General features: G+C 38.5%; 1 protein-coding gene across 2 annotated transcripts in view; it reads right to left on the bottom strand.

Annotated features, from left to right (window-relative positions):
* Nucleotides 1-13,431, bottom strand: part of UVRAG (UV radiation resistance associated) — a 283,852-nt gene that overhangs the window by 146,482 nt on the left and 123,939 nt on the right. The window lies entirely within an intron of this gene.

Here is a 13,431-nt window from a genome sequence, read left to right as displayed (position 1 = left end):
AGACACGGCTCGGATCCCGAGTTGCTATGGCTGTGGCATAGACCAGAGGCTACAGCTCTGTCTGGACCCCTCACCTGGCAACCTCCATATGCCGGGAGGGGGGGCCCTATACAAAGACAAAAGGACAAAAAATAATTAAATTAAATTAAAAACATGGTATCAGGGAGTTCCCTTTGTGACTCAGTGGAAATGAACCCAACCAGTATCCATGAAGATGCGGGCTCGATCCCTCGTCTCGCTCAGTGGGTTAAGGATCTGGCATTGCCGTAAGAGGTGGTATAGGTCACAGATGCGAATGAGAAGCCGTGTTGCCGGCAGCTATAGCTCCAATCTGACCCCTAGCCTGAGAACTTCCATATGCCACACCTGTAGCCCTAAAAAGAAAAAACAAAACAAAACCCAACATCAATTATACTAGCATGAAAAAATAAAATACAAATCTAACAAAACATGTAGAAGCTCTATATGAAGAAAACTACAAAACTCTGATGAAAGAAATCAAAGGAGACCCAAATAAATGGAGAAACTATCCATGTCCATGGATAGGAATACATGACTAAGATGTCAATTTTTCCCAACTTCATCTACAGATTCAGTGACATCCCAGCAAATTATTTTGTGGATATCAACAAACTGATTTCTCAAGTTTGTAGAGAAAGGCAAGACAGGCAAAAAACGCGGAAGAGCCAACACAATACTGAAGAAGAACAACGTGGAAAACTGATGCTATCTTCTGTTGAGCCATAAAGCTACGGTCATCAGGACAGTGTGGTATGAGCAAAAGACAAATCAATGGAACAGAACACAGAGCCCAGAAATAGACACCTGCAAATATGGTCAACTAATCTTTGACAAAGGCATAAAATCGATCCAATGGAAGAAGGACAGCTTTTGCACCAAATGGTGCTGGAACCACTGGATGCCCACATACAAACACACACCAAAACAAAATTTAGATATAGACCTATACCTTCCACAAAACTTAACTCAAAATAGATTACCTATCTAAATGTGAAATAAAAATTACTATACAACTTTTACAAGATAACACTGGAGAAAATCTAGGTGACCTTGGGCTTGCAGATGACTTTTTATATACACCACCAAACATATGAACCATGAAAGAATAAACTGTTCAGTTAGACTTCATTAAAATTAGGACATCTGCTCTGTAAAAGTGACTCTTAATAGAATGAAAAGACAAGCTACAGACTGGAAGAAAATATCTGAAAACCACTTACTGATAAAGGAATTGAATATGAAATACACAAAGAACTCTAAAAATTCAACAACAGAAAAATAAACAACCCAATTATAAATGGGCAGAAGATTTGAACTGTCATCTCATCAAAGAAGATACAGAGATGGCACACAAGCATATGAGAAGATGCTCAGTATCATAAGTCATCCGGGAAGTGCGATTAAAACAACAATTAGATACCACTACATACCTATTAGAATTGTTTAAATCCACAATGGTGTCGATACTACATGCTAGCAAAGATACGGAGCAATAGGAGCTTTCGTCCATTATTGAGAGCAATGCAAAGTGGTATAGCCATTTTAGAAGATGACCTGGCAGTTTCTTACAAAACTAAACATAAGTGTAGCATATGATCCAAACGTGCTCCTAGATATTTACCTAGTGAGTCGAAAATGTGTTCACACAAAGACCTACACATAAATGCCTATCCATAACTGCCCAAACTTGGAAGCAGCTTTATTCATAGTTGCCAAAACTTGGGAGCAACCAACATGTACCTCAACAGGTCAAAAGACAAACTGCAGCGTATCCGATAACAAGGGAGTATTTATTCAGCAATAAAAAGACATGAGCTGTGAAAAGACATGAAGGAAGCTTACATGCGTATTGCTAAGGAAAAGAAAGCAATCTGAAAAAGCGACATACGGCGTGACTCCACCTACATCACATTCTGAAAAGGTAGAAAGATCAGCGGTTCTGAGGGAGGCAGAAAAGGATCAACTGGTGGAACATGGGGGAACTTTAGGCCAGTGAAGCCATTCCATATCATGTTAAAACGGTGGATGCGTGACACGGTGCGTGTGTCAAAACTCACAGAACTATACACAACTCAAAGAGTGAACCCTAATGTAAACAGACTTCAGTGAGTAATACTGTATTGATTCAACAACAGCAACAAATGTGCCACCCAATATAAGATGTTAATAACAAAAGAAACTGAGGGGGGGGGACTTTCTGTACTTTCGGCCAATTTTTCTATAAACCTAAAACTACTCTAAAACACAAGTTCGTTTTTTAAAAAAGGGATAGAACTGCACCTCAAGAAAAGGACAATTTTATTGAATGTTCACTGAATGAAACAAATCCCAGACATATTCTACCAAAGTTACAATTAAATTTGCTAAATAAGTTTAACTTGTCTTTTCCTAAAAGTATTTCCGATTTAAATCTATGAAACCACACCTTAAACTTTACTCAGACTCCCTTTTAATCCAAGTACCTTTTGCCACAACTTACCTCTAGATAAAATACGAATCCTACCCCCACAATGAACACGGATGTCTTGCCCAGGTGTGTGTTCACAGTTACTGCACGATAAATGTATGTACCCTGTTCTCGCGGTCTTTTACCAATAGTGTCAATGTGTTTTTCATGCTTTTCCATGACATAAATCTTAAGCAAACAGCCATCTGGTTGTACTGGTAATCTCCTGTCTCCTCCCTAAGACATACACTAACTAAAATTTTAAGTTGGGGGGGGGGCGGCATTCACTAAGTAAACTGCATGGGTTACTGAACCCTGGGATGAGCTGGTAGAAAACTTTAGAAGAAAAAAGTCGGCGTCTCTATTTGATTCGCAGACAATTCCATCAGTGAAATGTGATGGAATGGCCTCGCTGAAGCAGTGGGCAGGGAAAAGGACTTTTGGCAGTTGTGCACAAAGTACTTCACAGCTATCATTTCTCAACCAAATACTTTCTTCCTCATCTCTGAAATATTGATTCTAAACAGATGGTACGTTCGGCTGTTAAAGACATTCAAGCCAAGAAAACAAGCAGCAAAGCCTATTTCCAATCTTCATTATTTGACTGGAAAACTCTATGAAATATTAAACATTCCTAAGCATTTTTTTTTTCCTGAAAGAATTAAATATTTTTGAAGGGTCTACTCAGTGTTTCTAGATAAACAGAAATGGTCTCTGCTTTCTAAGAGCTTAGGTCTAGGAGAAGCAAAAGCCATTTTGTCCTGCCTCCTCCCTGGAAAAACAAAGACCAAAGTCAAAGAGGTTGCTTATCATGAAAGAAAAAGGAACCAATTAACAATTTGGGTATCTTTGGTAATCCAACAATGTGATCAGTATTTTCACATCACTGAGGGAAAAAATATATATAAATTCTCAGGAAGACACCGTTCCACAGAGATGTGTGTTCAATTTCTTTAACGAGTTATTCCACAAAATATGTAAACCGGATTCTACCTAGATACAGAAAAAAGAAAAGAAAAGAAAAATAGAAAAACAACTCTTTAAACCAGCTATAACGGAAAAATAAAAAAGACAAAAAAAAAGAAAGAAAAACAACACTTGAGAAAACATAGGGATTAAAAAAAAGAAAAAAGAAAAACAACTCTTGAGAAAACACAGGGATACGCATAAGTAGGGGGTTAATTTGCTCTAATCCAGGGTATGTTTACTAGAATCAAAGAGCTAAGGGTACAAGTTAATTTAAACACAAACAGGCATGTATATATGGTATTTGTGTTATGGTCCATGTGCAAAAACTGGCCCATTTACAAAAATATATCGAGTTATTCAAAACCAGGATTGTTGGCTTTGATTTCTAATGAGTAAACAATTCCTGCCCAAGTGGAATCTGGTTCTGCTTCCTTTCAAATGAATCTAAGTACGCAAACCTCTTAATGTTTCCTAAGTATTTTCTAACGGGTTTCTGGGTTCTACTTACCTGTTTACTCCAAGTATAGGTACCGTCATATGTGCATCTCCAATGGATCGCTTTTAACTGGATTTTAATGTGTTTATACAACACTGTATCTGATCCGAAAACCAGTCTTCTACTGGGAAGTGCACACACTCATTTTTATGTGTCTTTACAAAGATAGTGATGAGTAATCTTTTTTTTTTTTTGTCTTTTTCTTGAGCCACTCTCGCGGCATAAGGAGGTTCCAAGGCTGGAGGTCTAATTGGAGCCGTAGCCGCGGGCCTATGCCACAGCCACAGCAACGCAGGATCCGAGTTGCATCTGCAACCTACACCACAGCTCACGGCAACGCCGGATCCTTAACCCACTGAGCAAGGTCAGGGATCGAACCCGCAACCTCATGGTTCCTAGTCGGATTTGTTAACCATTGCTCCACGACAGGAACTCTGTGATGGGCAATCTTAAAGATTCATTTCAGAATGACGGACCAGTCTATCAATGACATAGTAAACAATTTTCTTCTCATAGATAACACTGTAATCAAAAAAGCTTAGGCAACAGTTATCAAAGCATAGTCCAGGAGTTCCCACTGTGGCACAAGATGATTGGCAGTATCTCTGCAGTGCAAGGGCGCAGGTTCGATTCCCCACGCAGCACAGTGGTTAAGGGATCCAGCGTGGTTACAGCTGCAACAGCAGCTCGGATCGGATCCCTGGCCCGGGAACTCCATATGCTGTGGAGTGGCCAAAAAAAAAAAAAAAACAAAAAAAAGCATGGTCCCCAAAAGCATGAGGGTTTCTAAGGCCATTTCAGGGTCTGTGAGATCAAAAATATTTTCATAATAATACTAAGCTGTTATCTCCCTTTTCACTCTCACTTGCTCACAACTGCGTAATGGAGTTTTCAGAGTCTCTAAGATTTATGGTATCACAACAGATTGACTGCAGAAGCAAACAGGAGGACTCGCCTGTTTTTATTAACCAAGGCACTATCAATTGACAAACCCTAAATTCTCTGAGGCCTTTATAATTTTTTAGATATAAAGGGGCCTTGAGCGGCTTAGGGCATTATTCATACATATTAGCTTTCCCATCAAAAGTGGAAATAGTTAACAATCTGAAAAAAAAAAAGAGTTTTAGAACTATGGCAGTTGTCCTATAAGCTAACAAATTTGCTTTTAAAATGTCATTTACAGGTTATGTCTACTGCATCTGCTCAACCACTAAGAAATGAAAAAAAAAAATTCCTTACAAAACATTTAATCTAATCCACTAATTCAACAGATTCAGTGGCAATATCAGGGCTAGAACCCTGATCTAGCTAGCGAGATACAGCAAAAATATAACAATAACATGTATAGGAGTCTTCTATGTATAATAATAACATGTACAAGAAAAATAAGTACTTAAAAAACTTGTCATGCTACAAATAACAGCTACAGAGTCTAGGAAGTTCCAGTCGTGGCGCAGCGGAAACGAATGCAACTAGGAGCCATGAGGTCACTCAGTGGGTTAATAAGGCTCTGGCGTTGCCATGAGCTGTGGTGTAGGTCGCAGACGCGGCTCAGATTCTCCGTTGCTGTGGCTCTGGTGTAGGCTGGCAGCTGCAGCTCCGATTCCACCCCTCGCCTGAGAGCCTCCGTGTGATACAAGTGCGCACCCACCCCCCACCAAAAAAAGCAAAAAAAAAAAAAAAAAGGCAGATACAGAGTCTAGATAAAACACAAAAAGCTAACACTTGAGGGTTCTAAAGCTTGCTTCATTGCAGGTAGATTCTGGAGTACCCTCAGAACCTGGTCAAACAACCCACAAGCAGAGTGAAACTCCTCCTTTCGGTGACTCTACTCTGAGGGTGCCGATGGTTACACTTCAACGGAAAGACAACTATCTTTCTGGCACCAGGAACCAGGGCAAAGAGAGTAAGCCATCAAGGCCACCTGAGTGGAGGAAGCCAAGGAATGGGCCCTTTAAATCCCGTTTAAATTCGATCTGAGGCTCTGAATCCTAAATCACACGTGCAGGAGGCAGAGAGAAAGTAGCTGTGCCTCAGGATGAGTGCATTGAGCTGCAATCTGAGCCGACCCCCACTGCCGGCATGACGGATCGAGGCTAACCAAGTTAAATACTTGCTAAAATTAAAACATCGATACTCTTTGGAGCAAAGCAACAAAATCCAGAGATTCCACAAAATTATGTTCACCATGTCCAGGATTCTGTACAGTATCACCCAATACATGAAGAGCCAGGAAAATGTGAGTCATTCTATGGAGAAAAGATAATCAATCGAAGCCAACTCTGAGATGACCCAGATGTTAAAATTATCAGAGACTTTGAAGCCACTATTATAAATATGCTGAGTGAAAAAAGTATTCTCAAAAAAGAATAAAAAGACATGAAATCTCAGCAGAGTATTTGAAAACATCAAAAATCCAGGACACGGGAGCTCCTGTTGTGGTGCAGCGGAAACACATCTGATTAGGAACCATGGCCTTAACTCTCGCTCAGTGGGTTAAGGATCTGGCATTGCTGTGGCTGTGGTGTAGGCCAGCAGCTGTAGCTCCGATTGGACCCATAGCCTGGGAATCTCCACATACTGTGGGTGTGGCCCTAAAAAGCAAAAAAAAAAAAAAAAAAAATCCAGGGCACTTCTGCTTCTAGTCAAGAAGGAGTAGGAAAAAGGAACAATGACCAATTTTACCTGTTACCATAATCCTAATACCAATTTAACAAAGTGATTTAAAACACTATATCCCAATACCCCTAAAAAAAAAAGGCACAAAACTCCTTAAATTATTACTAGAGCAAATAGAACAAGATACAAAAAAAGATTATATAACATAACCATTGGATTATTCCAGAAAGGCAATGTTAAACATCTGAAATTCAATGTAGCCCACCACAGTAACAGAAACAAGAACATATCATGATCATTTGTTTCAACAGATGCAGAAAAGGCATTTGACCAAAGTCAGCATCCATTCATGATAAAAATTCAGAAACTAGGAATAAGAGGGAACCTCCTAAAACCAATGAAGGGCATTACTAACACTATATTTAATGGAGAAAGAATGAATTGTTTCCCCCTATGATCGGGAAAAAGTAAAGGATTTCCACTTTTGTCACATTTATTCAATCCTATACTCTACATCCTAGCTACTGAAATAAGGCAGAAAAATTAAATAAAGTGCATAAAGCAGACCAAATTTGTGGGCCTGTTTACATAGAAATTCCCAAGATATTGACAAAATAACTATAGGAATAAAAAGTTACCTTGCTGTACAGTGGGAAAATAAAAAAATTATTTTAAAAAAAGTTAATATAACCAGATCACAAGATACAAGGTTACTAATTAAAATGAATTATATTCTCATATACCAGCAGGAAACAAAAATTCAACAATGCCATTTGCAATAATGCCAAAAACAAACCAAAAAACCTCCCATTAAAAATCTTAGGAATAACTCTAATAAAAAATGTTCAGGGAGTTCCCATTGTGGCTCAGCAGAAATGAACCTGACTAGTATCCATGAGGATGCAGGTTTGATCCCTGGCCTTGCTCAGTGGGTTAAGGATCCAGCGATGCCGTGAGCTGTGGTGTAGGTCATAGATGCAGCTCAGATCTGGCATTGCTGTGGCTGTGGCGTAGGCTGGCAGCTACAGCTCTGATTCGACCCCTAGCCTGGGAACTTCCATATGTCATGGCTGTGGCCCTAAAAAACACACACACATACACACACACAGTCTACAATCTCTACAGTGAAAGTTATATGATATTATAGACAGGAAAAAGAAAAAGTCAAAATAAAAGAGATATATACCATGTTCATGGATTGGAGACCTTGATACTGTGAAGGTGGCAATTCTCCACAAATTGATCTATAATTCCTAATCATAATTCCCACAGGCTTTTTAAAAAAAAAAAACTGATAAACTGACTCATAAATCCACTTGTAAATACAAAGAATTGGAAAACTCACAGCAATTTTTAAAAAGAACAAAGTTGGAGGACTTACCCCATCTGGCTTTAAGATGACAAATCTACAATAATAAGAGAGTTGGTAGTGGTGAAGGGCAGACATAGATAAATGGAAAAAACAGTGAATCTAGAAATAGATGTACACATATATGGTCAATCGATTTTAGACAAACATTTCAATACAATTAAATGGGGAAAGGAAAGACTGTTCAAGAAATGGTGTCAAATCAATAAGATATTCATACAGAAAACACTACCTCATTTAACGCATTAACAAACAAAACTTGAGGTGGCTCATAGATCTAAATATGAAGCCCCAAACAAAAAATCTTGCAGAACGAAAACACATGAGAAAATTTATGTGATTCTGAGTTAGGCACAGATTTCTTAGAAAGACCACAAAGAGCCTTAACTAACCAGAATTTTTAAAAAAAATACCTCGGTTTCCATCCAACTTTAAAATTTTTGCCCTTTAGAAAGCATCATTCAGAATACCAAAAAGTGGAGCTCTCTTGTGGTACCACAGGTTAAGGATCCAGCATCGTCACTGCAGTGACTCAGGTGGCTGCTATGACTCCTGAAAACTTCCACATGCTGCGGGCATGACCAAACCAAACCAAACAAAACCAACAAAAGTAAGCACACATTGGAAGAAAATATTCTATTCCTAACACACATCCGAAAAAGGATTTGTATCTAAAACATACACACATACACACATGCCCCCTTAACCACAACATAAGACAAAAATCCCACTTAAAAATGAGGGGAAAAATCTGAACCTAAACATGTGTGTACACGAGGACTAAAAAAATAAGCAAATAATTATATTATAGGTAATGGTTTCTCATTATCAGATAAAGGTACTAGAAATAAACAATGGTGTGGGGGTGGGGGGAGAGCTACGATAAACTCTATGGTGTTAGAGTTGAATAAATTAGTATGAACTCATATTAATTTTAATACAGAGAGAGACAGACATATGTGTGTACCAGCCCTGCCCACTTAGAGGGCCTTGCTGCAGCCACGACTCAACAAGAACAAACACACCCAGTGCCCAGCTCCTGTTTCTAAATACCATTATCCGATGAAAGGAACAGGACTTCTAGAAGAAATGGATGCTTCTAGGGCTAAGACAGGGAAAATACACAATGAGCTGGATCACACAGTGCCAGAAATTAAGAACCTCCTTTAAAAGACAAACAAAAAAGAGATGAGGGGAGTTCCTGTTGTGGCTCAGCAGTAACAAACCCGACTGGTATCCATGAGGATGCAGGTTTGATCCCTGGCCCTGCTCAGTGGGTTAAGGATCCAGTGTTGCCATGAGCTGTGGTGTAGGTCACAGACGTGGCTCAGATCCCGTGTGCTGTGGCTGTGGTGTAGGCCGGCAGTTGCAGCTCTGATTCACCCCCAGCCCAGGAATTTCCATGTGCTCCAGGTGTGGCCCCAAAAAGAAAGAGAGAGAGAGATGAGGGCATGTCAGAAGGACACAGGACCAACTTGAAAGAGCGTTCAATGCCGCAGTTGAAGGAAGAAAATAAATAACATAGTAAAGAAACCTACACAAATCCATACTGTTAAATAAATGACTGAATAAATAAATGCAGAGATTGGGAGTGGGGGGAAAAGGGACAAATTTGCCTCACAAAGAATTACAGATGATGTATGCAGACAGCCTCCCCTCCAGGAGATAATACTTAAGTTCCCTCTTCTTGGGTATTCTGCTTTCAAAAAACTGAGCATGGACAGGGAACATTAGCATACATAAACCCATGCCTAAACCCAGGAGGAAACACCTTAACCAGATGATCAAGGTTATTATCAACAGCGATCGGTCCTGGTGATTTAAAGATCGGAAAGAATGAAAACTCTCAAAGCTCAGAGAAGCCCAGGAAGTCATGGTGACCAAAGCCAGTGTGGTACCCTGGACTGGACATTGGAACAACAACAAAAGCTATTAGAACCGGTCTAATCCCAACGAAACATCAGACAAATCCCCATCAAGGGATGTTCTACAAAATAGCTGCACACTGCAATCCTTAAAACGGTCAAGGTCATCAAAAAAAAAAAAAAAAAAATCAGTCAGGAGTTTTCACAACCAAGAAGAGTCTAAGGAAGAATAACCACTAAATGTAGTACGGTTGGGGGGGGGGGGGTCCTAGAACAGAAAAGGGACATTAGGTAAAAAACTAAGGAAATCTGAATAAGAGTATGGACTTTAATTAATGATGACTTATCAGTACAGGTTAATTGTGATGAATGTACCTTATTAAGGTAAGATGTTAATAATGGGAAAAACTGGGTGCAGGGTTTTCAAGGTACCTCTCAGTACCGTCTTTGTAGTAATTCCATAAATCTGAAACTGTTGTAAAACAAAAACATTAGTGGAAACACCGGCGAAACCTGAATAAAGTCCATAGTTAACGGCAATGTATCAATGTTGATTCCTTGGTCTGAAGACAGACCAAGTCACGGGTACCATGTCAAATGCAACTTGGTCTTTCAGGAAGCTAACATCAGAGGAAACTGGATGAAAGGGTGTCTAGAAACTCTCTGAACTATCTTTCCAAGTTTTCTGTAAATCTAAATAGTTTTTTTAATGGGCAAAAATATTTAAAATTATACTCTTAAAAGATACATGAGTAACCAGTAAAGATATGAAAAATGTTAATAGAAATATAATTATAAAACAAAGTAAGAAAGCACTATACAACCCAACAGACTAAATAAAATTAAAAAGACTGACCTCTTAAATGAAACAGACAAACAAACCCCTGAAAGACATAAGCGACCAAAGCTCACTCAGGAAGTAGACAGCCTCACTAACACTTCAACTCTTCAAGAACTGAGTTCCCAGCTCAAAGCCCGCAAAGAAAACTCCAAGCTCAGAGCTTCACTGGTAAATTCTACCAACCATTTTTAAGAAATAATTCCAATTCCATATGGATTCTTCCAGAAAACAGAGGAAATACTTCTCAACTCACTAGCTGTAGCCAACATACCCCAACAACAAAACCAGACAAGGAAGCGACAGGAAAACAAAACTACAGACCAGTATTCCACATGAATATAGATGCAAAAATTCTTTACCAAGTACTAGCAAATTGAATCTAGAACGATACATATAAAGAATAATTCATCATGAACAAGAGCGGCTTTCCCAAGGAATGCTACATTGGATCAACATTCAAAAACCAGTCAATGTATTTCACCACCATTAGCCCAGGAGAAAAGCCACAAAATATTTCAAAAGATAAAAGGAACGGAAATTTGACAAAATCCAAAATACATAAGCAAAAATTCAAAATGACAACAGCAAAAATTTTCTAAAAAATATAACTAAATGCCAAAACAATAGTTAGACCTTGATATAACGTGAGAAGATGCCAATTTTTTAAAAATCATTGAGGAGGAATCCAATTTCTTCTTGGATGAAATTTGATGTTAGAAGCTAATCTTGCCTCTTTCTGCATCAAATATGCTTTCTGATTGCATTTTATGAAAATTAAAATTAACTACACTTCGAGAAAAAATAAAAATTAAGGAATTAAAATTAATTGTTATACGCTGAAACTGCTTTGGCTGGAGTATAATGACCTTGAGTTAATTTGGAAAGGAAATGAAAGAAAAAAAATAATAGTCAGGGCTTTTCATTTGCTACAAGTAAATCTTATAGTACATAATTAACAAGTACATGATATTATTCACTGAAAGGAGACGAGTTAACCAAAATTGCTGTCCCTATGTGTCAAATGATGATGGGAAAGCTGCTTACTTTCTTTAGGGCTCACTTTCCTGTTATTTTAAAAAGAAGAGATTACGCTAGACTCATTCTTCGAATTTAACAAATATTTACTGAGCACCTACTATGGGTCAAACACTTTTCTAGAAACTGAGACCTATCAGCAGCGAGGAGAAAAAATAGACAAAATCCCTCTTCTCAGAGTTTAAAGAGATCAATAACTAAAGCACGTAACGTACAGAGCATGTTAAAGGCTAATAAATACTGCAAAGGAGAGAAGCAGAGCAGGAAGGGGACAGAATGTACTGAGAGGGGTGTGGTTTTAAGTGTGGCTATAAGGGAACTAGATTTTTGGGTTCACTTTCAGTTCAAAAATCCAATGATTTTCTTCTCTGTTGACTAGGCCACACAAAAAACACACAGTGAACCTCTGAACCTGACCTCTTTAAACTCATACATTCTATCACCTTGCTCTGCGTGTCACCACTTAGATTTTAGAAAAATAGGATTAAACACACATTTTTCCATACTGAGACAAAGCATATGCTGCCATTTAACGAAATAAGTAATTTCCCAGTCTTGCCTTGGGAGAGGAAAATAAGAAAAATAAAGCCTAGTAGTTTCTCCCCAGACAAAGGCTTTTACAACGTGGCATCTGGGTACACAAAAGAATGGATTAAAATTAGCTATTCTTTTCTCCTCCTCCAATATATTTGTGGTCTGAAATTTGGTCCTGTATTGAGCCTAAGCTACCACAAGAAGTGCTTTAACAATTTCTGTAAAGTGGAAGATTTTCCATAGGCAAGAAAAGTCATATGAATAATAAATATTACTACCATAGTTATTGCGGCTACTGCATTTTGTATGCCTTCTCTGTGCCAGCTACAACACTAGCCATTTTTATATACTAGGTTGAACTACAGGACACTAATATTTATAAGTCAAAATCAGCAATTTTATATAGATTAAATACTTTGTCATCCTTTAATTTCAAATTGCATGAGAGATGTGCACAAAGTTAATTGTGATAATTGTGATGTTGCTTTTTATAGTTTATCTATTGAATTAATATCTCGAGCAGATCTTTTTTTTTTTTTTTTGGTCTTTTTGCCATTTCTTGGGCCGCTCCCGCGGCATATGGACATTCCCAGGCCAGGGGTTGAATCGGAGATGTAGCCACCGGTCTAGGCCAGAGCCACAGCAACGCGGGATCCCAGCCTCATCTGCAACCTACACCACAGCTCACGGCAACGCCAGCTCCTTAACACGCTGAGCAAGGCCAGGGATCGAACCTGCAACCTCATGGTTCCTAGTCAGATTCGTTAACCACTGAGCCACGTTGGGAACTCCTCTCAAGCAGATCCTTAAAGGTAACAGAAGCTTTGTGGGGAACCATAAAGACTCTGCCTGGTTGAAAGTGCTATGAACAACAGCTGAAGATGCTGCCTACCTATGATACTGAGTTCGTGCGAACAAATACTTAAAAATTTTTATTTAGGAATTAATTTGAGGATTTGAATTTTATTTTAAGAATCATTATTCATAGCATAAATTTCATCAAGAGCTACGCAGAGCCCTCTGGCTTCATTTTGAGAAAATGTCAATTTATTAGTTACACCCACTATTCAGCTTACGAAGATAGACTCTTCATTCTAAAATTAATATTTTTTTCTCCACTAGAAAGTATAAAGCAACCAGAAGTTATACTAATATCTGAAGTATCCATTTGGATTGGAATTTCTCTTTCTTTGGAAATACCTCATTAAAAGAGTCTTTCCCAAAAGAGAACACTGT

This window comes from Phacochoerus africanus, chromosome 11 (genome assembly GCF_016906955.1).
Source record: "Phacochoerus africanus isolate WHEZ1 chromosome 11, ROS_Pafr_v1, whole genome shotgun sequence".
Classification (NCBI taxonomy): domain Eukaryota; kingdom Metazoa; phylum Chordata; class Mammalia; order Artiodactyla; family Suidae; genus Phacochoerus; species Phacochoerus africanus.
This window is presented reverse-complemented; position numbering and strand designations above follow the sequence as displayed.